Source organism: Panthera uncia, assembly GCF_023721935.1.
Source record: "Panthera uncia isolate 11264 chromosome C1 unlocalized genomic scaffold, Puncia_PCG_1.0 HiC_scaffold_3, whole genome shotgun sequence".
NCBI classification, from domain to species: Eukaryota; Metazoa; Chordata; class Mammalia; order Carnivora; family Felidae; genus Panthera; species Panthera uncia.
Genome location: NW_026057584.1, coordinates 81,476,698 through 81,501,944, shown reverse-complemented (window position 1 = coordinate 81,501,944; position 25,247 = coordinate 81,476,698). Strand labels below are relative to the sequence as shown.

The window sequence follows — 25,247 nt, the reverse complement described above, 5'->3', positions numbered from 1 at the left end:
GCTTCTTCCCATGCAGTGACAGATCGTGAGTACTTTTTATTTATTTAACCCTGACATTTCATACTTACGGAGCCATAACACTTAGTTTTTCTCAGCATAATGTCACTCTGATATATACTATTTTGGTTGGAAGAATTCAAACCAGTGTAAGCAGAAAAGAAGGAATTTGTTGGCTTACATATCTGGAAATTTAAGGATGGCTCTCACTTCAGGAATGGCTAGGTACAGGGGTGCAAATAGTATCATTAAAGTTTATTTAGCATCTCTCAACCATGCTAGTCCCTACTTCTCTTTGATTATAAGGCACATGTTTTCCTACTCCAGACTATCTTCACATGTCAGAAAACATAAGTGCCAGTATTTCCAAGTGTGCATCTTTAAATCTTGAGATGCAAAAAATAAATAAGCCCTTTCTTTCACCACACACACACACACACACACACACACAAAGTTGCCTTGTCTGGGTCAAGACAAAACGGTGAGACACCATGAGTGGACAGGCTTGGGTCTCCTGCCCACTCCTGCAGCAGAATCTGCAAGACACGGAGACTGTCCTTTCTCCCAAAATCTGTAGGATGAGGGAGAAGCCAGTCCTCAAATAACACAGAGGTTCTGGTCAGATTAAAATGATTGATATTTAATGCAAATGTACCTTAAATCAAATAATTGTAGAGTCTGCATTGGTAGCAAAGGAAGATGTTGAAGTTTATGCTATTATTCTTTTCCTTTTTCTAGAAAGCATGACAGTGACGTAAAGAAGCACCTGATAACAGACGGAGTGTAGAAAAAAAAAAGGCAGCACATATTGGCAATAGAACCAAATGCAGTTTTCTATAGATAGCACTGGCCTGCTGCTATCTCAATTTAAAATACATTCAAAAAGTTGCCACCAGATGAACTTTATGGCCAGCTTTAGCTTTGAAGGAATTAAAAAAAAATCAAATGTCCAACAGATATCCTGTAATGGTTTGCCTTTGCTTAGGATGTTTTATTATCAAATAATCATGTATGCAGCTGTTACCCATTGGTCATTCACAGTTCATAGTTTCTAATACCAAAAAAGAAAAGAATCCATAAGAATGGAGAGACTTCCTGATAATGAAGAATGACCTCTAATTGTAATGGATTTACTTTCAGGTAAATTGGTTAAAAGCTAATTTTTATAGCATGACTTAGAATTATTATTTTTCTTACTGGTTTTGTTTCAGACAAAATGTAATGCATAGGTAATAACACTGAAATTGGTTCACAACTAAAAGCACTAAAGGATTATCCATTCCCTCATTCTTTCATTCTGTATTGACAGCCCACTGTATTGTCATGCACTGAACTAAGCACTAAGGATACCAAAAAGAATAAGACATGTCCTTGCCCTGGAGAAGCTTCTAGTGTAGTGTAGCGGAGGAAAGCTCAAGAAACAGACAGTGCTACAAACCTCTTATGTCCAGACAGCTTATGACAGCACAGAGGAGCAAACAATGAATTTTGCCTGGGGATGTCAGAGAAGGCCTTTTAGATCAAGGTCTTGATGGGAAAATAGTAATTTTCTAATCAGAGGCCCTAGAAAATGATATTCCAGGAAGAAAAGGCAGCACCCACTGTTACAGGACTTTGTGAATTAATCGTGTCAATGGCCGGACAGGGAACAGTGGGAAGGAATGCCCAGGAAACTAACAGGGTGAGACCAGACAGAATGGGACAGGAATTGATGTCATGCCAAGCAATTTGAAAAGGTAACTCTGGAAGCAGGACAAGGGAGAGAGACTGATTATTCTGGGGCTTTGAAGAGGGTACAGAGAAGGTTGATATGGGGCCGAAATTGAGACTGGAAATTACTAGCACTAAGTTGAATGATGGAGCTAAGGAAGAGGGAGGAATCAAAATACCTCTCCTGTATCCAGTTTAGGACACTAGCTGGATGGAGATACCATTAAAGATATTAGGGGAAACAGAAAAACAAAACAAAACAGATATGGGGATAGAGGGCAGGGCTGGGATGGAGTAGGAAAGAGAATGGAGCTCATGATTGCCTATGAGCCCAGACATTAATTGCATGCATAACATAAAACAACCTGTTTCACCCATAACATGTTATTCTTTTATATATTTTGATTAATGCCCCCACTTAAATGTATTCATTCTGTCAAAATACTTGTTATTAAGTAATAGTTTGCACCATGTTATCTGTTTCTATATTTCCAATATTATAAGAGGGGTATAATATTCTGAGTAGCAGTACAGAAATCTCATGTTATGTTTAGTATTCCAGCTTTATGAGAATATTACAGGTTTTTGGGAAAAAACTCTGTCTCCATGTGACTGCATAATATTTTGAGACAAAAACCATTTTTCTGACCTCAACTTGTGATCTCTTCAAAGCCAAGAACTGATACAGTTCATATTTCCTAACCTTCACTTTTCCTGTGGAGATATTTTCATCTCTAGGAGTATTAACAAAGCTAAATCTATGCAAATGGTGTCTCCTGGTTTAGTTCACAAAACTCGTACTACAGACTCTGACAGCTTAGGAGTAAACCATCCACCAGAAACAATAATAGCACCAGTTGTTGAATATACATTGCATTTTTCAATGATGTTCTAAGAAACTTGCTTTACTACTGTATTATAAAACTTCTACAGTGATCCTAGCTAAGGTATTAAAATGAATTACAAGAAAGGTGGCTGAGTTTTTTCCCATCAGATGTCAGGGTGGGGGTTTGGGTGTCTAGTCTTGTTTCACACTGAGTCTTTTTCATTTACTTTTCTTAATGCATTCAAAAGTTGTTAAAGTTTCTTATATAAAAATATGATTGATTGTTACAGTGACAGTAATTGCATTTTAGCAAAAGTAACCATTATAGTAATTTTCTTCAAGGAAGAGAAATCTAACTAACTAAAGTAGCTAGTTACTTCCTCATACATTAACTTTGAAATTTTTTAACATAAAAATACTTGATAAGGGAAGTACAAATTGAAGAACATAAAATGGCACGCAATATTTATAAAACTAGTTCCATTTGATGGTTTACAATTTTATGTAGCTGTTAATCACAAATTATGTGAAACGAAATAAAGGGGGAGACTACAATTTCTAAACAAGTTGGTCAATTAAAGTAAGGTCTCAACAGAAACCTTTTAAAAATGACTCTCAGATATCTCTTATGTTCACTTCTAAACTACAGAAAGTAATCATTTGTTTGTAACCAAGAAGATGTATTCATAGCATGCCCTGAGAAGATTGAATCAAATGAATACATGGAGATACTACGATTACAAAGAAAAAGGAAAAAACAACAATTATACATGTGCATTGACAGGATAATGCTGCATATAGTAACAACTCGTACATGTTAAATCACAAATGAAACAGCATCAGCATTGAATTTCATGTATTCCATTGCACACCTGAATACTAATTAGCAACTAAAATAGGAAATGTGTGGTACTGCATGTATTGATAATATCTCAGTTCTGTATTCTTCAGACACCAGCGATCTAACAGGAATTGCATACTAAGAAAAAACTACTTTAGCATTTTTACAGTTTCCTTTCTAAACTTTTTTCTTCCTTATTATTGAAAGCAATATACTAATTCCAAAATCAATCAAAGGTAACTGAAATGTTGGCTAAATCTGGAAATGCATTTTCTAATATTTATTGTTAACGATGTACAGACAGTAACTTCCAGGAGGAGTACAAAGCAGAAGCCTCAAATTCAGGATGCAAATAGATGAACAGTATTCAAGGTAACCTAAATCAATGGAGTCAACTCAAATTTTTCATTTTTAAGGGGCCACAGAGGACACTGGTACTTTGTTTCTGCCCCTCCTTAGCCCTGTATTGAAATGGCCCCTGTAACTGCAAAAGAAAGATTTATTTTGAAGGCCGAGACAGAGGAAAAGGAGTTTAAACTTCATGACTTTTCCCTGGCTGCCTCTATTCATCTCTCTCCCCATTTCCATTCCTTTGCTCGCCTCTATATTTAAATTGGCCCTTGCACTACCATTTGATTTATCCTGGAGTTACTCTTATAGAAGAAAATTTCAGTCACAAAGCCATATTTCTTTGAGTGAATACTTTCCTTTATTTTTCCACTATCCCCCATAGATTACATATCCTCTCCCGTTTGTTTGTGCCATTTTGCCCATCAATAGCATCTATAATACAAGTTAGTTTTTGTTATGTATGGCAAGGAATGCAGTGGGGGAAATTGCAGATGTGTGTGTGTGTGTGTGTGTGTGTACATGCTTGCCTGCACGTGTGCATGTGTGTCTGTTTGATTTTAGGTTGTATTCTAAAATAAGGATTCAGTATAAAATTGATGATAGTAGTCTTTCAGCAAAATCCTATTTCCTTGAAGCTTGGCTGGCGTTTCATTTACTAACAAAACACAAACATAAAAGGTAATTACAAAATAATTACACTAGCAGACATCAAAATAAAATGTTTCGGAGAAAAGGACCTGATAAATATCTGCTAAGAAAGTCACAGGGACCGTATCAATTAGGATGCTTCTAGTTATAAACAACAGAACACCCAACCCAAACTTGCATAAACAATAAAGAGAATTTATTGGCTCATGTAACTAACAGTCCAGAGGATGGGAGAGACTCAGGTGCAAATGACCAAAGCTACAGATGATTTGGTTGCAGTTAGTTGTCTCAGTTCTTCCCTTCTTTGATTATTGGCTCTGTCCTGAGACTAATTTCTTTCCAGGTTGCACAATTTTAGCTCACAGCAACCAGGGTCACCTTCTTTCCCACTCACATCTCCCAAGAGGGAGTGTGTTCTTCCCCACCCAGAAAATGAAAGTCCTGAGCCTTATTCTGATTGATCCAATTTGGGCCACTCTTGAATCATCTGTAGTAGCAGGAAGGCAAGATGTATTAGTTTAAACCAACAAAGGCATATGTTTAGCACAAGCTGACATAACTCCATAGTTTTTTTTAAATATTGAAATGCTTCTAAACCAGATGATAAGTAGCCCATGCTCTGTGTCCCCCTACATGTTCCTCACTGCACAGCAATCTATCCTGGAATCCTCCTGACCTACCTTTATCCAGCAACTAAAAGTTAACATCTACAAAGGAAGGATCCATTTGGTCCCTGCTCCGGCAATGCAGCAGGCATCTCTTCTGTTTAGATGGATCAACCCTGATGTGAAACATTTTGACTATAACCTCAGCCTATAGCTGAGGGCATTATCAACCCCACTATATTAGTTTCCTAGGGCTTCCATGACAAAGTACCACAAAGTGAGTGCCTTAGAACAATAAAAACTCATTCTCTTATATTTCTGGAATCAAGGTGTTGGCTGAGCCATGTTCCCTCCAGAGTCTATAGGGAAGGATCTCTCCTTGCCTCTTGTAACTTCTGGTAGTTGCCGGCCATCCTTGGTGTTCCTTGGTTTATGGTAACATAATTCCAATCTTGGCCCTCATCTTCCCATGATGATCGTCCATGTGTCCATGTCTAAATGTCCCTCTTCTTATAAGGATGCCAGTCACTGGATGAAGGCCCACCTCAATCCAGCATGACTTCATCTTAACTTGATTGTATTAACAAAGACCCTATTTCCAAGTAAGGACACATTCACAGGTTCCAAGTGAACATGAATTTGGGGGGACACTATTCAGCACAGTACACTCTTCTAAGCGGGATGGCTGTTATGTGATGGGAAAGTGGCAAAGTGATACTGGGGAAGTTCCTACAATGTCCACTAGATGCTGGGCCCTCTGGGCCTCAACTCTCTTCATTTACCTGTTACAATCAACAGCTGCATAGTTGACCAGGCATTTCAGATTTTATTTGCATCTTCTGAGCTGGATCCTAGTCTGTTAACCTCATTTTTAACTCTAAGGCTTAAGTCCATGGATTTCAAAAAGTAGTTTGGGGAAGGGATCTGACAGAGAGTCCTTAAATATATATGCCAGTCCAAGCATTATCAGTAGAGTGACTAAGCAATATATTTCAGCTAAGCAAGTACTATTGTTTTTCAAATATACATAGCTGTGATTAATTAAATAAAAATCCATTTAAAATCTTCCTGTATTTATAACGCCTCTTTGTCATTATGTATGTTCTCTATCAACGATAATAAAGGACAACTATCATTGCAAGTTAGCACACTAGCCTCTATTAGAAGGGCCATGCATAAACTGGGATACAAGTCTGTCTGCTGTCACAAAGGCCAAAAGAACAATAGCTCAAAGAAATAGCCATTGATTTCTTTCTCATATAAGAGCTGGAGTACAAGCAGTCGAGGGGTCATATGGCAGGTCTTCAGTCTTGAGGACCTAGGCACTTTCTACACTGTCATTCTGCCATTCTCAAGACAGGGCTTTCATCCCCAGTCTAAAATGGCTTTTGTAGCCCTTGCTAGTGTGGCTGGATTCTACTTACGTATCATTGGCCAGATCCTAAAATATATGGCCAAACATGGCAGTAAGAGTAGCTGGGAAATGTAGTCTTTATCTAGCCAGCCATGTGCTCAGCTAAATGTTGAGAATTCTAATACTAAAGAAAGAAGGAGCAAATCGATATTAGGGGAGAGTTAGCCCTCCTTAACAAGAGCTACATGCTTGTGGGAGAAAATAATGGATATTTGCAAGTGATATGTATATTCCTAATAGATTATTAAGTTTGTTCTAAGATAATTTTCAAGATAAGTGTACACATCCTTAACATTATAATTTTGTGATGTTTTCTTTAGCCTCTACCTCATCTTACTAACTGTACTTACATAGTTGGACTAAATATGTTCATTAGATGTCTATGGTAAGAAGGTTTTAAAGTCATAAGGAGAATGGTTGTAAATATTGGAGTCAACAAGAAACGTATGGAAGGGGGAAAATGACAATTTCCAGAGTGACTATTTTGCTTGCATGAGACTTTTAACCCCCTGTATCTGGTAACAAGTTATCCAATTACAACTAATAGGAAGAAAAGTTAAGCTAGGGTATCAATATTGAAGATATAAACTATCTGCACAGTGCACAGCCAACCAAGATCTTGTTTACTTAAAACCTGGTACCCAGTTTAAAAGTAGATTCTTCTTAAATAGGAAGAGGCAAGTCAAGGTCTTTATAAATATTGAACAACAAATTTGGGCAGAACTTTGCCAAAACAAAACAAACAAAACAATAATGTCCCCCTCCCAAAAAAAAAAGGAAGGGGAAAAAAGGTGAATGACTTTTTTTAAAAAAAAGAATTAACATTGGAGATTGGAAGTATACTATTCAAGTTACAATTGTTCAAAGGTCTTCCGATGCTGAAATTCTCACAATTCTTTGACTTTTCGCAAAGTCTTATTATAAACTTTTTTATGGAGACACGGGTACTGAATGGCCTCAGTGTGTCCTTTGGATCCATTTCCCATCCCTCCCCACCTGATCTGTACCCTAAGCGGCTGATTTGTATGGAACACATCACTAGACTTGTTTGCCCTTTAGTTTTTGCTGAAACTTGCTAATGAGAGGCTCCAACAGGATATCAGACAATGGAAGGACATTGAATTTGGGTATTTATTCCCCTACTTCTCTCCAAGCCACATTACAGGTTGGCAGTGCCTGTGGTCCTTCACTGAAGACCACAGCCCCTGTCAGCTTGTCCTGTCCTATAATTACAACCATAGTTGCCTTGCCTGTTCCCTGGACCTACAGAATCTAGCCTGGCCCTTCCTATTGATTTAACCCTGCTTATAATTTTATAAATAGTTCATTAATTATATTCTCCTAAATTGCTCTTTTTGGGTGAGCCATCTGTTCTTATGATCCTGAGTGATACAATAAAGAAGAAATGACTCATTCATCAAAAACTAGTCCTACTAATCCAGTGGCTAATGGGCCTGTCTCAATTTTGAAATTCTCTCCTTTCTACAAATCCATGCTCTCTCCTTCCTAAATTTGGATCAAGGCTCACCTCTTTCACGAACCATTTCTAAACTAACCACATGGCTTTTCTTCTTAAAAACACTGGCTATCACTTCCCAGCTCTGCCTATTACTCCACTTACCTACATTTGACACATTTATAAGCCATTTCTAAATTTACTGATGCTAGCTCTATACTATTTTTTTAGAGGTTTTAGTGTCCCCAATGTGGAGATGACTTTGTCTACTCTCTGTACAAATTCTGAACATTTCTAGAGTTCTATGCTTCTTAAGCAACAGATACGCAATATTTGTTACGTCTGGGAAGCAAATACCCCACTTTCTTAGGGTTTGAATTGGGAAGTAAGGTGAATATAAATTTCCTCAAAATGTACTCCTCTACAACTTTCACTGTGAGCAACAAATCAGACAGTTTCTCCTCATCTCCAGCACCTCTTAATGCAAGAGGGACCCAGGATTTAGTCTCTTGTGTGTGTATCCATCCTCTTTCCCTGGTAGTTCCCAGCCAGTCTCATGACTTTGTAGGCCTAGTGAACCTTTCTACTTTTAAGTCTAGTAGACATTTTTAATCTCAAAATTAACATATCCAAATCCAAACTTTGGATCGCCATCTTCACCCCAACTCCAAATAATTGTTCATGTTCCAGTCTTGTTCTCTCAGAAACTCCAGTTTCTTGGGCCCAAAACTTTGGAGCCATCTTTTACTCACCTCTTTTTTTCCCACACCTTACAAAAATCCTTCAAAAAGTTATGTCAGCCCTATATGCAAAATATATCCAGATTCCAGTCACTTCTCACCACTTCTTTGCTGCCTACTATTCTGGTCCAGGCCATTACAATTCACTAAAGAAGCCTCGTCACTGGTTTCCCCAGCCTAGGCCCCCATCCATTTAATAGTCTTCTCTTAGTAGAGCAGCCTGAGTGCTTCTTTTTTAAATATTAGTCACATCATGTCATTTCTCTGTTCAAACCCCCTCTCATGGCTCCACTTTTATTCAGAGTGACACCCAAAGTTCTCACATGTAGCCTATAGGGTCCCACATGATTCAGCTTCTGCTGTCTGTCTAGGTACATGTCCTACTGCATTCCAGATACACTGGCCTCCCTGTTTCAGGATAACATACCTGCCACCCCCTCTTCCCTTAGGTATCCACAGAACTCACTCTCCCACCTCCTTCAAGTCTCTGCTCAAGCATTACCTGCTCAGGGTGCAGCCTGAGCTGCACCTCTCTCTGATATGACTTAAAACATGCCTCTTTAAACTTAAAACAACAATAACAACAACAGTGATAGAAAAGATGAAATCAAACATTCATTTAAAAGGGGGAAACTAGGAACACCTGGGTAGCTCAGTCAGTTGAGCGTCTGACTCTTGATTCTGGCTCATGTCATGATCTTATGGTTAGTAAGATGGAGCCCTGCATTGGGCTCTACTGCTTGGGATTCTCTCTCTCCCCTTCTCTCTGCCCCTCCCCTGCTTGCACTCTCTCTCACTCTCAAAATAAATAAAATAAACTTAAAAGAATTAAAAAAAATAAAAGAGGGTGCCTAATGCCTAACTAGGATTCCACATGTGTAAAATTATACATCCTAGCTTTTAAAAGAAAAACACTGACTAGGCCAGGCAAAAGGCTGAGCAGAGATTAGAAAGGCAGAACCATACACTTGAGCAGACCAAGAGATTATATTAGAGAAACTGCTCTAAAAACCATCTTCTTTTCTCTTCTATGGCCATTGCTGAAGCAACAGCAGCCAAAATGAAATTCAATCCCTTTGTGACTTCTAACCAGAGCAAGAACCATAAAAGACATTTCAATACACCTTCCCACAATTGCAGGAAGATTGTGTCTTTCCCTCTTTCCAAAGAGCTGAGACAGAAGTACAATGTTCCATCCATGTCCATCTGAAAGGATGAAACAGTTCAGGTTGTATGAGGACATAACAAAGGTCAGCAAGTTGGCAAAGTAGTCCAAGTTTATAGAAAGAAATGTGTCATCTACATCAAACATGTGCAACAGAACCCAATGACACAACTGTCCAAGTGGGCAGCACCAGCCCTAAAAGGTGATCACCACTAGGCTACAACAGGACAAACACAGCAAAAAGATCTTTGAATGTAAAGCGAAATCTTGTCAAGTGGGAGAGGAAAAGGGTAAATATAAGACAAAACAGTTGAGAAGATGCAGAAATAAGGTAACCTTATATACAATCTTCATAATACCAACTGCTCAAATGAACAACAGTAACAACAACAACAACTCCGCAACCCTATTCCTGTGATCCACCAGCTGCCCCACACTCCTACTGCACAAAAGGATGGGAGATTGTTTCAAGTTCCTGCTTATTGATTTGATATCAATTAGCATCAGCAAACTGAGATAATCAAATAATTCCAGAAATAAAATTAGGGCCCTTAGTATTAAAAAATTCTCCTATCTTGGTCAATTAGAAAATAGGAGAAGAGTGCTTTCCTTTGCTCTTTTGTTGGTCAATGAAAAAACCTGGGATTGGTTCTGCCCCTTCTTCTCTGAGTCTTCTTTCTTTGAAAGAGGTACAATGTTTGAAAAGCCCTATGTTTTAAAATAATCCAGAGAAGAAAGTGAAAGAGTGTAAATGTCATAGTACACCCCAGACACAACGAAATGTTCTTGGGAAGCATTCACAAGTAAGTATCTGAAACTTTTCAAAATAAAAAACGAGGTTACGTGAATGACTTTTGAATATTGAAACTTCAAGTATGTTAACAAATCAGAAAGTCTATAAAACAAGACAACACCCTTTCTAACATCCCCTAAGGTCTCTATCATATAAACAGAGGTTCCAAAGGGGGCATTTACATAAGTAATCCACATTTGGAGCCAACACAAACCTCCTACTGATGAGAATATTCTAATTGTCAACATCTCTCAACGCAGTCCTTAAGATTTGAATACCTCACATTATTTGATTATAAGTTTCACTGGTTTTACACCAGAATTAATGTCTCAGAGAAAACTAAAATTTATATAAAACTTTAGGATTTTAAAAGCATTTTATAACTTGGCTTTATTAAAGAGAATTTTGTAGAAGAGAGGTAAAATGTTGAGATTCAACCATACCAGAAAGAAGGCAATGAAGTTGAATTTACTAGACCAAATCAGGATTTCAGTACCCACAGGTACATATGTACATGTTCACAATCTTTGGTTTTTCTCTTATACATCATTGGTGTTCATTGACATACTTCCCAATAGATATGTTTACATTTTTTTTTTTTTTTAATTTTTTTTTCAACGTTTTTTATTTATTTTTGGGACAGAGAGAGACAGAGCATGAACGGGGGAGGGTCAGAGAGAGAGGGAGACACAGAACCGGAAACAGGCTCCAGGCTCTGAGCCATCAGCCCAGAGCCCGACGCGGGGCTCGAACTCATGGAGTGCGAGATCGTGACCTGGCTGAAGTCGGACGCTTAACCGACTGCGCCACCCAGGCGCCCCTACATTTTTCCTAGTAGTTGGAAATATGGCACAACTTGTGAGGTTCTTCAAATGAGAAGATTCTTCAACACACCACATTGTATCTGACCGTGGCTAGCTCAGTACTAAGACTTGGGTGACAGCTGTGGCTCCTCAGAAACTAGCACTAAAGGGTGCTAATACCTTAGGAAGTGCTTAAAGAAGATGTAAAGTTGTCTCTATCTAATCTGAGGTTGAGAACTGTGTATAGAAAAAAGGCTAACAGAAATTCAGCAACCAGACATCTGTGTCTCCTAGTAAAAGACAGTTGGACAAGTCCTCTAAAAGACAGCAAGTTATTATTCATAAGTCAAACATTTGGGGGCCCCTAGGTGGCTCAGTTGGTTGAGCATCTGATTCTTGGTTCTGGCTCAGGTCATGACCCCAGAGTCGTGGGACTGAGCGCCGTTGGGCTCTGTGCTAGGCTCCGAGCTGAACGTGGCGCCTGCTTCAGATTCATTCACTCTCTCCCCTCTCTCTCTCTCTCTCTTTCTCTTCCTCCTTCTGCCACTCTCCCCCACTTGCATGCTGTCTGTAAAATAAAAAATAAAATAAAGTCAAACATTTCTTCTCCATTTGCAAGAGAAAATTATATTCTTTCATCAAAATCTAGTATATGTTATTTTTAAAAATTATATGCCTATCATTGAATGGCTGAGTTCACCTACATATTTGAGCTAACATATCAAACAAGAAAACAGGCTTGGCTGCAAAGTCAATGAAAGTCAAATAAAAAGCCAAACTAAACAGATGAGACACCATGCCCTGAAGATCAACAAAGAAGATCATTGTTAGGTGAGGAGGGTTTAACAACCAGCAAGGAGGATTTGCTGTGCCCATCATAAACACAAAGCAACTCATTTAAGCTACTTAAATATAAATCCCACTTCAGGACTGATGGGTAGTTGCTTGCATACACAACTGGATTTTTTCTTTATGATACTGTATTAGAGTTAAACTCCATGAGCCTTATATGAATATCTTAGAAGTATTTTTGAAATGTTTGGTAATAACAATAGTGGTAACAGATTGGTAGCTTTGTATCAGTAATTTTTAAAAATAGAGTGCTCTCGTGGCATGCCTGGGTGGGTCAGTCAGTTGAACATCCGACTTGATTTTGGTTCAGGTCATACTCCCAAGGTCATGGGATTGAGCCCTATGTCAGGCTCCATGCCGAGCGTGGAGCCTGCTTAAGATTCTCTCCCTCTCTGTCTCTCCCTCTGCCCATCCCTGCTCATGCGCACGTCCTCACTTTCTCTAAAATAAATAAAAATTTAAAAATTTGTTTAAATAAATAAATAGATAAAATAAAATAGAGTGCTCTCTATAAATATAAGTGTGAGGGCAATTATGATGACTAGGATTAAGATCATAATGAATTATTTGTTTTAAAACAATCATCATTCCAATACATCCCTTCTAAAATGATACTATAGTTTTTGAACACTGAGCATTACCTAGTCTGGTCTAGAGTACCCAAGAGTCCATAATGTATCTATATTTGTCCTTTCTGAGATTGTATCAGCATCCATTATGAATCTTCCTGCAAGGTATTATAATTATATACCTGGAAAACTCATGAGACTCAGCTAGAAAAGCTATTTAGCAAAGTAGTGGGGCACAAAATTAATATACAAAATAAAAACAACAAACAGTATAAATATATAATGGAAGAAAGTACTCATTTTAAAAAGAAAAGAAGATTAAAGGCAGGGGAATAAACTTAAGAAGTGTTAAAATCCTACTGGAGGACACACAAGAAATTCTGTACAGAGTGAAGATGTATCTAGTTGGTAGAGTTAACATTAAAAAATGTCAATTCTTTCTGAGTTCATTTATCATTTCAACAAAAGCACAAAAAGCAAAATATTGACAGTGAGTTTTTTGAAACTAGGCAAAGTGATCATGACGTTTTATGGAAAAATTATCAAAAATGGGAAGGAAAACTGGGGGAGGGAAAGGGCAATGAGGGGAAATTATCAAATGTCTTACAAAAACATAAGCATAAAACCTGAACACATCACAGTGGTATTAGTTCATCATTAGACAAACTGACCAATACAATATTATACAAAGCCCAGGAATAATTCCAAATGCATACTACAATTCGCCACATGAAAAAGATAGCATTTCAAATCAGTGGAGAAAAGATAAACACTTCGATAAATGGTGATAGAATATCTGAAGAAAAGATGTTGGACTCATACGTCATACCATACTCTAGCAAGGTAGCAGAACCAGGATAAATTTCAAACGAATTGAAGATATACATACAAAATAATGAAAGCATGTGAGTATTAGAAGAAAGCACAGGAAGTTCCTTTCTAACATTTCAGTGGAGAAGGTTTTTTCTGACTCAAACTCTAGAATCCATAAAATAAAATAAATTAAAATAAAATAAAATAAAATAAAATAAAATAAACAACATATGAAACTATAAACAAAGTCAAAAGATAAATGACACAATGAGAAACTTATGTCATAGACAAATACCAACCTCCCTAACATATGAAGAGCTACTAGAAACCAATAAAAGACTAATCACATACTAGAAAAATAGGAATACACATAAAGATATGTCACATGACATATATGTCATAGAAAAAATAGAAATGGCTTATAAACATAAACAGATGATCAAGTACACTGGTAATAAGAGAAATAAATGTTAAAACTACACTGATATATCAGCTTCCAGTTTGGTAATGGTCTAAGAGCTTGATAACACATTTTGTTGTTTTTAGGAAGACAGCCCTCCTCATACATTAGGGAGAATTGAAAGTGGCACAACTCTGATGGAAAGACATTTTCAAGGTTTATTAAAACTGCACATACATCACACTTTCAGGAATTTATCCTGCAGATATACTTGCCCACATGTGAAATGACATTATGTGTAATGTTATCTAGGTCAGTATTGCTTGAAATATAAAACTGGAAACACCTCACATGCCCATCAATAGGAGACTAGTTAAAAAGTTCTTGAACATTTACAGAGTGAAGTACTTACACAGTGGTTTAAAAAACTGAGGAAGCTCTCTGGTATTGATCATTAAGATGTATATTTAAATGTGAAAAAAATGATATAAGCCAGTGTATATTATGTGCTATTTTTTATAAAAAGAGGAAGAATACAACTATATATTGATATTTTCTGGTCAATTCATAAAGAAATCTGTTAAGAATAATCTGTCAAGAATATATAAGAATTAATTATGGCTGTGTGTGTGTGTGGAAAAGAGAGCTGTGTAAACGGTGGACAGGACAAGAGGACAAGTTTTCACTATATGCCTTTTTACATTTTTTGAAAATTTTGCACTATGTGAATATATGACATTTTAGTGTGTGGGGTGGGGATGGGGGGGGAAGACCGTGCTTGCCAGGAGGAGCTGTTCCTTTACAGCCCTAGTCACCAGCAAGTCACTTGCTGCTGGGGAGAGTGGGAAGTCAATTAAGACTAGCTTTTTCATTGCCAAAGAATCCTTTCTATTAAAAAGTACACATGAAAGCCACACTTTGGAAAAAGAACCAAGAAAAATACTTTTTTGTTTTTTTACTTTTTTTGTTGTTTTTTTGAAGATAAAAGGAATTTGGCCCAAAACAGTGGGTCCTTCTTTAAGTCTCTTCTTTGTAACCCTTTTTAAGCACACACAAACACACCATTCAGCATTGTCCTTGTCATAGTACATTTGTCTGCTCTAACAAAATATCACAGATTGGGTGGCTTATAAACAACAGAAATTTATTTCTCACAGTTCTGGAGGATGGAAGTCTGAGCTCAGAGTGCCAGCAGGGTTGGTGAGGACCGTCTTCCATGTCTCAGACTTCCGATTGTATCCTCACATGCTGGAAGAAGCTAGGGAACTCTCTGGAACCTCTTGTAGGCTGAATTTTTCTCTACTTTTGTTGATTTTGCCATTAATCTTTGAAATCCACAAAATTGTTTTAGTACAAGTCTGTCAAATGAAAAGTAGAGTGGAAGGATTATCTTTCAAAATAAATTTTTGGGAATTTCTTTGAAGTTAAACCTCACCTTGTATTTGTCATCTCTGATTTTACACTTTGTTTTCAGACTAACATTTTATCAACTTTCAAGTCATTTCTCTCGCCATTCCAGGATATTAGCAAACCACTTAATTCAGCTCCCTGTGAGTCTGACAATATGCTCTGAATCTTTTATCCAGGACATCAATAAAGATATGAAGAAAATTATCCTCATAGCATGTTTCCACTAATTGTCACTTGATTCACCTCATCTAGAAACACAACCATGGCTAACTACTCTTTGTTGTAACTTTGTCAAAGTGTTTGATTATCCAGAAGTGATATAAACCAGACCTCACTGTTATAGTTGTTTGAAGGCTTCTTCTCCTCTTCTTGTAGATGCTGCAGATATCCCCAGGCCCAACCTGCCTGGATTGAAACTGATTCAATTTTGTCCAGAGGTTCACCAAAGAATACAACGTAGGATAATCATTACAACACTAGCGTGGTGAAAGAAAAGTAACTTCAATAGTCTAGAATCCCCTTTAGCCATTGAGAATTTATAAGACATTTTATGTCATAACTTGCCTTATATGGTAAAGATAATACAAAAGAGATACTGCTGGAATTAGAAGAACTATATTCAGTTTGTTCGTTTTTCTTTTTCTACCCCTAACTTTTTTTTTTTTTTTAACTGTGTTTAATTTGGTTTCAGGACTAGATTTAGAATAAAGAGCAGATTGGTCATGGGGAATAATAATTCATGAGAAAGCAATATTAATACAATATAGTTACCAAAAACATTTCTTCTAAAAATAACCAGCTGAACGGCTCAGTTGGTTAAGCATCTAACTTGGGCTCAGATCATGATCTTATGGTTTCTGAGTTTGAGCCCCGCATGGGGCTCTCTGCTGTCAGTCTGCTTTAGATCCTCTGTTTCCCTCTCTCTCTGACCCTCCCCCACTCACACACATACACTCGCTCTCTCTCAAAAATAAATAAACATTTACAAAATAAATTTAAAAAATTAAAAATAACAAACATAAGCAGACTATGACAATTGTAGAAATTGGGTGATGGATACCCGAGAGTTCAATATAATATTCCTCTACTTTGATATATTTCAAACATGTTCCATAACAAAATATTAAAATAAGTAGACATTAAAGTATATTCTTAGTCTCTTTTGCTGTGGTGCATTTTATCAGATAGCCTCTAAATTACTCTTGGCCTCATCCCCCAAATTGGATCTATGTCCAGAGACAGAGATGAAAGTATAATTGAAGAAAATGTACTATTATTTTACTGTATTTATTTATTTTTTAGGTTTTTTTTTTAATGCTCATTTATTTTTGAGAGAGACAGAGTGTGAGCAGGTGAGGGGCAGGGAGAGAAGGAGACACAGAATCTGAAGCAGGCTCCAAGCACAGAGCCCCACACCGGGCTCAAACTCACAAAATGAGAGATGACCTGAGCTGAAATTGGACGTTTAACCGACTGAGCCACCCAGGCGCCCCAATTTTACTGTATTTAATAATATGATTAGAAAAGTAGAGAGATAGCAAAGTGATGGTATCCCTGAATGCTGGAAGAGAGGGCTACTGAGGTGGGTCGACGAACTTGTTTATATGTTTAGAGGGGACCTGGTGTGGACTAGACAAGGCGCTACAAGGAAATAAGGTTTTCAAGGAACTGTGGGTCTGGATGGTAAAAAAGAACATGAGAAAAGAAGGGAAAGAACAAACGTAGGAACAGCTGATAATGAAAAGCTGAACTCAGGCAATCTCTGCATATATCACATACCCAGAATAAAGGAAAGAAGGTTGATCATGGGATTTCTGTGGGTTCAATCCCAAAGACCTCCCACAAGGTTAATACTCAGATGCCTACAAGAACGGTAGCTTTAGCCCAAAACTGATCCAGCCAGAAAAAGGCCCTGCCTTCAAGGATAAAGTTTTCTAAAAAAAAAAAAAAAAAAAAAAAAAAGGTGGGGGCGCTTATCTGCCCTCGGCTTGAGGATGGAAGCAGTCTGAACTAGGAAGAAAGGCAGTGATTTTGATGGTTTGGACTCAAGGAGAGAGCATCAAATGAAAAGAACTGAGCTGGCTTAGGAGAGAAGGGTTACTGTTTTCAGGCTGTTCTGAGTTGATGAAGCAATGTACCCCAGTAACTCACCTCATCCATCTATAGCTTTTCCTGAAGCCCAAGAGGAAAGTAATATTAGTTGTGGGACTGAACAGATTCCGTGTACTGTATCTTGGTTGGATATAAGGGGAAAGGTGTGCTCCAGGGAGGTAAAAAGGGTATGACGCTGTAGAGAGATATTTGAAAGAAAAATCACCCCTCTCTCCCCCTTGAGTCTTCAAGTGGTTGAGAAGTTAAGTTTTTTGCTCAAGATGAGGGGCAGAGAAAATCCAACTAAAGTTGCTTTCTGTTTGGGATCTGGAGTGGCATTTCATCAGCTATTTAGAACTTAATTGCAAAAGAATAAATAAATATTCCAAGCCCCTTATTCTCTTTATAAATGGCACTTTCTCACTTGTGTGCTATTCTTCATTTGCCTGAAAAGCAAATTAAGGCTTTCTACTAACTATTCACAAATACATAGCAGCTTTGTGGGCCCTGCTTTATTTATTATTCTCATTTGTGATCCCAGGATTTATGTTGAGAGTATACTTATTAAACTAGCCAAAGATGCAAAGTTAGCTGGCATGCCTATTACTTAAGAAAACACATCTTCACAAATCAAATACCTTTAATTCAGGGAACAATTGCAGATTAAATCACCTAAGTAAAAGAAATAGATGTTAGAAATTTACATAAACATGGCAGAATATTATATAGTAATCATGATATATCAAAAACAATAAAAACAATAAAATCTTTGTATTAACATTGACCAGGTCTTAACCAGAGTACTGTTTTCTAGAATAAAGCTTCATAGCATAGATGAAATGACAAGACAAGGATATTTTCTGATAGGGAGAAGTTCAACAAATATGCAAATATTTAAGAAGTGATAGGAGGAAAGCTTAAATGAAGTAGGGAAATGATCACTAATGTGAAGATGGTTTTTAATATTCCTCAGATATTTAGAAAGGAATCATAGACTGTGATCAATCATTCTATATTTGAGTAGAAGTTATGGAAACAACAGGCTGCAGAATAGAAACTTAGTATAATAAGGGATGAGTTCCTATCATAAAAAGTATGTGATATCTAATGAGCGAGCATTATGAAATCTCTCAAAATATATGTTTAAATTAGATGATAAATACTCTTGTATCTCACAGAGACTCTTAAAAGAGGAAGTTCAGAATTCTGTCTGTTTCTAGAATCTTGGGATTATCTAGAGATTCAAGAATTAATATCATACTTTAAGAACTGATTTAAGAGAATTTTAGAGAGTTCTGAAACCATTGACACACATCTAATTTTTATAAGTTGGTATCGAGCAACTCTGAAGACTGTAGGTGTGGTAAAGAAGCATAATAATCTAAGAGTCAGACACATAAGGTATCAATCCTCAGTCTATTATTCACAGATTTTGATTCTTCATCTGAGTGTCCTCATTTGGAAAATGTAACACTTGACCTCCAACTTCAATAGCTATACAGATGACAAGATAATATATGTGAAAGCAGTTTAAGAATCATAGTGCTTTGTAGACATATATGCTTCTGTTAATTAGAAGAAACAATAATATTAGAAACAAATCATTCCTATGTCTCTATGGTACACATTTGACTCTCTTAACCACAAATATGAGAACTTTCACTCCTTACATAACACTCTGTGAGGGAATCTATATCCAAGAATTAAAAAAGGGACTGAGGTTAACCATTTACTTTTGTTTGTTTTTAAAGTGGTTTTTTTTTTTCAAAGAGTATACATTCATACCATAAAGTTCACATAGTGTATTGCTCAAAGAATTTTAGTAAATAAATTCACTCGTGTAACCACCATCCAGGTCAAGATATGGAACATTACCAACATCCTACAATATTTTCTCATGTTCTATTCCAGTTAACCATCCTAAAGATAACTAATATTCTCACTTTCATCACTACAGACTCATTTTAACTGTTTTGGGAAGGTCACATAAATAAAACTAAGCAATAGGTACTCTTTCTGTCTGGCTTCTTTGGCTCAATGTCATTTCTGGGAGATTCGTCAATGTGGTTGCATGAAACAGTAGTCATTACTTTTATTGCTGTATACTACTTTACTTCAACAAAATCTCAAAACCAAAGGCACTTCTGGAATGGCAGAGTAAAGACTTCTGATTTTCTTCTATAAAAGCAATAAGAACATTCATAAAAATTGTCAAAATTAACTTTTTCTGACTTCTAGAAATAAAGCAAAGACTTGCACAATCTAAAGAGCATTTATTCAAGAAAAATAACTGAATTTTGGTGAAAACAGCAAGCTTTGCAGCATTTTAACTTGCCCTGTTCTGGTTACCCTCTCCTCAGGTCTATCGTAACCTTGAAACCCAGGAGCCTTACACCACAGTAGCTATGAAAATCACCCAAGGAGACAATGAAGGGGAGAGAATGAATTTGGAGCTCCCAAAAAATCCCCAGTCAATTGTCACTATTTGACCCATCCAGCAACTCCCTGGAACAGCCGCCATTCATAATATTTGCCTTTATTTTACCTGAACTAGGGTTTGCTCGGTGAAGAGGGCTCTATCCCCAAGGGATTGTCCAAAACAATGAGTGGTAATTGTTTAACATCACAGCTACCTAAAACAGAAAAAAACTTAAAAGGGAAATCTGGGGGTGCCTGGGTGGCTCAGTCAGTTGAGTGAGCTGAAGCTCAAGTCATGATCTCATGGTTTGTGAGTTCGACCCCACACTGGGCTTGCTGCTGTCAGCAGCGCAAGCCTGCTTCAGATCCTCTGTCACACTCTCTCTCTGCCCTTCCCTCGTTCTCTCTCTCTCTCAAAAATGAATACGTTTTTTTAAAGGGAAATCTGGGAATCAGATATGCACAGTGGGCTTTGAAAAGCTCCAAAATATTTCTAGGGATCTAGAAGGCCACATGGTGGTGTAGGGCTGTATGCATCTCTCAGAAAAAGTAAAAGGCCCTATTTCTCATTTCCAGCCCAACCTGAGACCCAGTGCAAACAGGAAGTGAAGGCTAAGGCAGACTTATAAGATGCCAGAGCACTGAAGGCATACCCAACACAAACACACAGAGTCTCTTGGCAAAATCTTGGACACTTATTGTTTCAAGACTTATAAAAAAGTCATCCTGCAATTATTAGCTGACCACTAAGCTCACCAAGCAGAGACATCAATATATATATATATATATATATATATATATATATATAAAACAAAAAATAGTAATTTTACAGAATTAGTCTAGGAAAGTCACTAAAAACAACAACAACAACAAATAGCAACAACAATAACCCCTGTGGTATGAAGGTACCACATTATATTGCATAAAAATTTCAGTTTACAACAACAAAAAATAATTACAAGACTTGCTAAGACACAGGAAGTTATGGCCCATATACAGTGGAAAAAGCAGTTAATACATACTACCCCTGAGGAATCTTAGATGTTAAGCTTACTAGGCAAAGAATTAAAATCAGCTACTATAAACATGTTTAAAGAGCTAAAGGAAATCATAGCTAAGGAATTAAAGAGAAATATGAGAAAGATGACTTAGAGAATATCAGGGTGCCTGGGAGGATCAGTAGGTTAAACATTCGACTTTGGTTCAGGTCATGATGTCAGGTTTGTGAGTTCAAGCCCCACATCAGGCTCCATGCTAACAGCTCAGGCTCTGGAGCCTGCTTCAAATTCTGTCTCTGTCTCTCTCTGCTCCTACCTTGTTCATGCTCTCTCTTTCTCTGTCAAAAATAAATATTAAAAAAATAGAATAAAGAATATCAACTATATATATACACACATATACATGTATACACATATATATACAATACATGTGTATACATGTATATGTATACATATTTATATATATAAATATAGTGCTCGCTTCAGCAGCACATATACTAAAATATATATATAAATATAAATATATATTTATATATAAGTATATAAATATATATTTATATACAAGTATATAAGTATGTATATAAATATATACATAAATAAATAAATTTTGAGCTGGCAAAAGTAGAATTAGCAAACTTGAATATAGGTCAATAGAGACTGTCCAGTCTGAGAAACAGAAAGATTTGGGGGCGGGGGGGGAAAGAACAGACCCTCACAGATTTGCAGAACATCATCAGAAGTACCAGTATATGCATAATGGGAGTCTCAGAAGAAAAGAGAGAGAAAGAGACAGAAGAATATTTGAAGAAACAGTGGACAAACATTTGTCAAATTTGATGAAAAACATTAATCTGTAGATCCAGGAAGTTCAACCAACTCAAAGTATGATGAACATAAAGAGATCCATTCTCTTGCATATATAAATGATAGTCACACTTCAAAAGACAAAGAGTAAAAATGCATTTTTGTTTGTAATGCTTTTCTTCTTTTATATGAATTAAAAGATACATGCATAAATTATAAACCTTTGTTAATGGACATTAATACATAAGAATATAATTTATATGATAATAATAACACCAAAAATGGGGAGCAGAAAGGAACTAAAGCAAAGTTTTTGTATATTATTGTAATTAGGTTGGTATTAATCTGAAGTAGATTGTTTTAAGATAGCATGTTAATTGCAATCCCCATGGAAACCACTAAGAAAATTAACTCCAATAATATAATAGAAGAAACAACAAGAGAATTAAAATTGTACACTGGAAAATATCTAACACAGAAGAATGCAGTGATTGAGAAGGAAAAAACATAATACATAGAACACAAATAACAAAATCATAAAAGTCCTACCTTACCAGCAATTACATTAAATGTGAAAAGATTAAGCACTTGAATCAAAAGATGGAGATTGGCAAAATGTATTTTGAAAAAATGACCCAACTGTATGCTGGCTATAAAAGACACACATTTGACTTAAGAAGCAAAGAGTTTGAAAGTAAAAGAATGGGGAATAGTCTCTTTGGTTATTGTAACAGAGACCCAGTAACTAAAAGAGACTTAAAATAGGTATAATGGTATCAAACAAAATAGACTTTAAAACAAAACTGATGACTTGGGTCAAAGAAGGGCATTTTATAATAAAAAGTGGGTCAATTCATCAGGATGGCATATCAATTCTAAATACATATGCACCTAGCAGCAGAACTCCAAAGTATGCAAAGTAAAAGTTTACAGAATTGAATAAATGGACAATTAAACAATAACAGTGAGACATCAATGCCCCATTTCTAATAATGGATAGAACATAAAGAGAGAAGACCAAGAAGAAAATATAAAAGTGTATCTCCAATATAAGCCAACTAGACCTAACAAACATCTATAGGACAGTTTACCTAACAGCAACAGAATTCACATTCTTCCCAAGTGCTCGTGGAATAATTCTCCAGGATAGGCCATATGTTAGACCATATAACAAGCTGCAATAAATGTAAAATAATCGAAATCAGACAATGTATGTTCTCCAACATCAATGGATTGATATTAAAAATCAATAACAGAAGGTAATCTTGTATGTCAAGTATACTTCACTAAATAAATACCAAAAAATTAACAGAAAATAATTTTGAGACATTTACAAATATGTGGAAATTAAACAACACTCTTCTAAACACCAAAGGGTGAAAAAAATCACAGGGGAAATTAGAATATATTTATTTTATAATCATGTACATATTTTAATATTGTGTTATTAGGTATATTTAAATTTGTTTATATTCCGGTTGATTCTTCATTATTCAGAAACACTGTTTTTCTATAGTAATACTTTTTGCTTTAAAGTTTGCTTTGCCTGATATGAGTACAATTACACCATTTTCCCTTGGTTATCATTTCACATTATATCTTTCATATTATTACTTCTAATCTTCAATAGTCCTTATATATAAGTCATATCTTTCATGAGCAGTATATGGTTGGTTATTGTTTCTCTGTCCACTTTGACTATCTTTGTCATTTAATTGGAATATTAATCCAAGTACTTAAGTGTAATTATTGATGTATTTAGGTTTAAATCTACCTTTTTTTACTATATATTTCCTATTGTATCATCTTCTTTTGGATTAATCAAGTGTTAATTATTCCATTTGTCCCATGTTAGCTTGTTAGTGATATATATATATATGTGTTAGCTTGTTAGTGATATATTTTTTTATTTTATTAGTCACCCTAAAATAAGAAATGCCAAGATTCATTCTTTGTTCATTGCATTCTACTTTAAGTTTGTGCTTTTATGACTTCTTGGATAATACTTTTACTGTTGTCACGTATATTGATTCTATACTTATTTTAAGTCCCACAGTGATTTACTTACTATTATTTGCATTTATTTACCCTTCTCTCTGTTAATTTTTTTCCTGCAGTTCTGTGTTTAAACCTGAAAAAATCCCTTTAAGACTCTCTTTTAGTGTAGGTCTTCTAGAAACAAATTTTCTCTGCTTTTGTTTGCCTGAAAATGAATTTATTTCACATTCTTTTCTGCTGAGTATATTTGTAGGTATAGAATTCTTGGTTGGCAGTTTTGGTCTTTTCAGAACTTTAAGAATGTCATTCCATTGTCTTCTGGATTCCATGGTTTCTATTAAAAAGTCAGCTGAAGTCTTTGTTGCTTAAAAAGTTTTTCTCTGACTACTTTTGATATTTTCCTTTTATTGTTGTTTTTCAGATGCTTGATTATAATACTCTGGGTGTAGCTTCCTTGTATTTATCCTAAATACAGTTTGTGGAACTTTTTGAATTCATGACCTGCTATCTTTCATCAGTTTTGTAAAATTAGTTGCCAGTAGATTTGAAATGTTGCTTTTGTTCAATTTATGCTTTCCTATTCTTCTGGGACTCCAATTACTGGTATATCAAACTTTTAAAAAACTTTTATTTATTTTGAGAGGGGCGAAGGGCAGAGAGACAGGGAGAGAGAATCCTAAGCTGACACTGACAGTGTGGAGCCCGACGTGGGACTCGAACTCATGACCCATGAGATCATGACCTGAGCTAAAATCAAGAGTTGGTTGCTTAACTAAATGAGTCACCCAGTCTCCCCTGTTATATCAGACTTTTAAATGTTGTTTCATATAACTCATATTTTCTCTCCTGTGGTTTTTATTCCTCTTAATCTTTATACGTAAACTTGAATATTTTATACTTCTCTCTTAGTTTACTTTTACTATTCTCTCTGATGTGCCTAATCTGTTACTAACTCATCTTTCAATTTGTTTTAGTTCTTGTAACTTTCGGTTCTAGCATTTCTGTTTGGTCCTGTTTTTTACGTGCTTGGCAATTTTTAAATTGGATGATAAACATCATGTGTGAAAAATTGCAAAGATTCTACAGGAAGTTATCTTTTATCCTGAAAGGATTTGATATGCTCCAGTCATATAACATATGGACTGAGCACATTACTCAAGTCAATGCTGGGTTTCAGATTTTGTTAGCCTTATTGATTTTCAGTTTGTTCTAACTCTTAAAATATAGCCTTTAGTTTTTAAGAAGTAGCCTTCTTGGATTCTCTTCTGAAATCCTGAGGTGTTTACTTAGGCTCTAGCACCTTGGTGGTTTCTAAATTTTCATTTCTGTCTCCCAAGGTTTCCAAGGCTGTGAAAATCTCTGCTCAGCTATTTAACATCCAAGCTGTTCCTTTGCACTTAGTTTCTCTGCATTTTACCCTGCACAGTTTAGGAGTCAGCACATGCCTTGAGGGGACATTGTACATAAGTTCGGGCTTGCTCCTCTATGGTTTTCTCAATTCATGTATCTTAGTCTCTCAAGTCACAATCACCTTGGTAGCCTCAA

At 36.2% G+C, this 25,247-nt stretch overlaps 1 long non-coding RNA gene and 1 pseudogene across 1 annotated transcript; one reads left to right on the top strand and one right to left on the bottom strand.

The window, feature by feature from the left end:
• The first annotated feature begins 9,247 nt into the window (after positions 1-9,247).
• On the top strand, positions 9,248-10,259 carry LOC125910933 (60S ribosomal protein L26-like; annotated as a pseudogene).
• A 4,286-nt stretch (positions 10,260-14,545) lies between these two features.
• LOC125911640 (uncharacterized) lies at positions 14,546-22,963 on the bottom strand. The gene is made up of 3 exons (XR_007454393.1): positions 22,796-22,963; positions 20,030-20,117; positions 14,546-15,341 (listed from the first exon to the last, which is right to left on the bottom strand). It is a non-coding gene; the product is annotated as an uncharacterized LOC125911640 (long non-coding RNA).
• Positions 22,964-25,247: the final 2,284 nt, after the last annotated feature.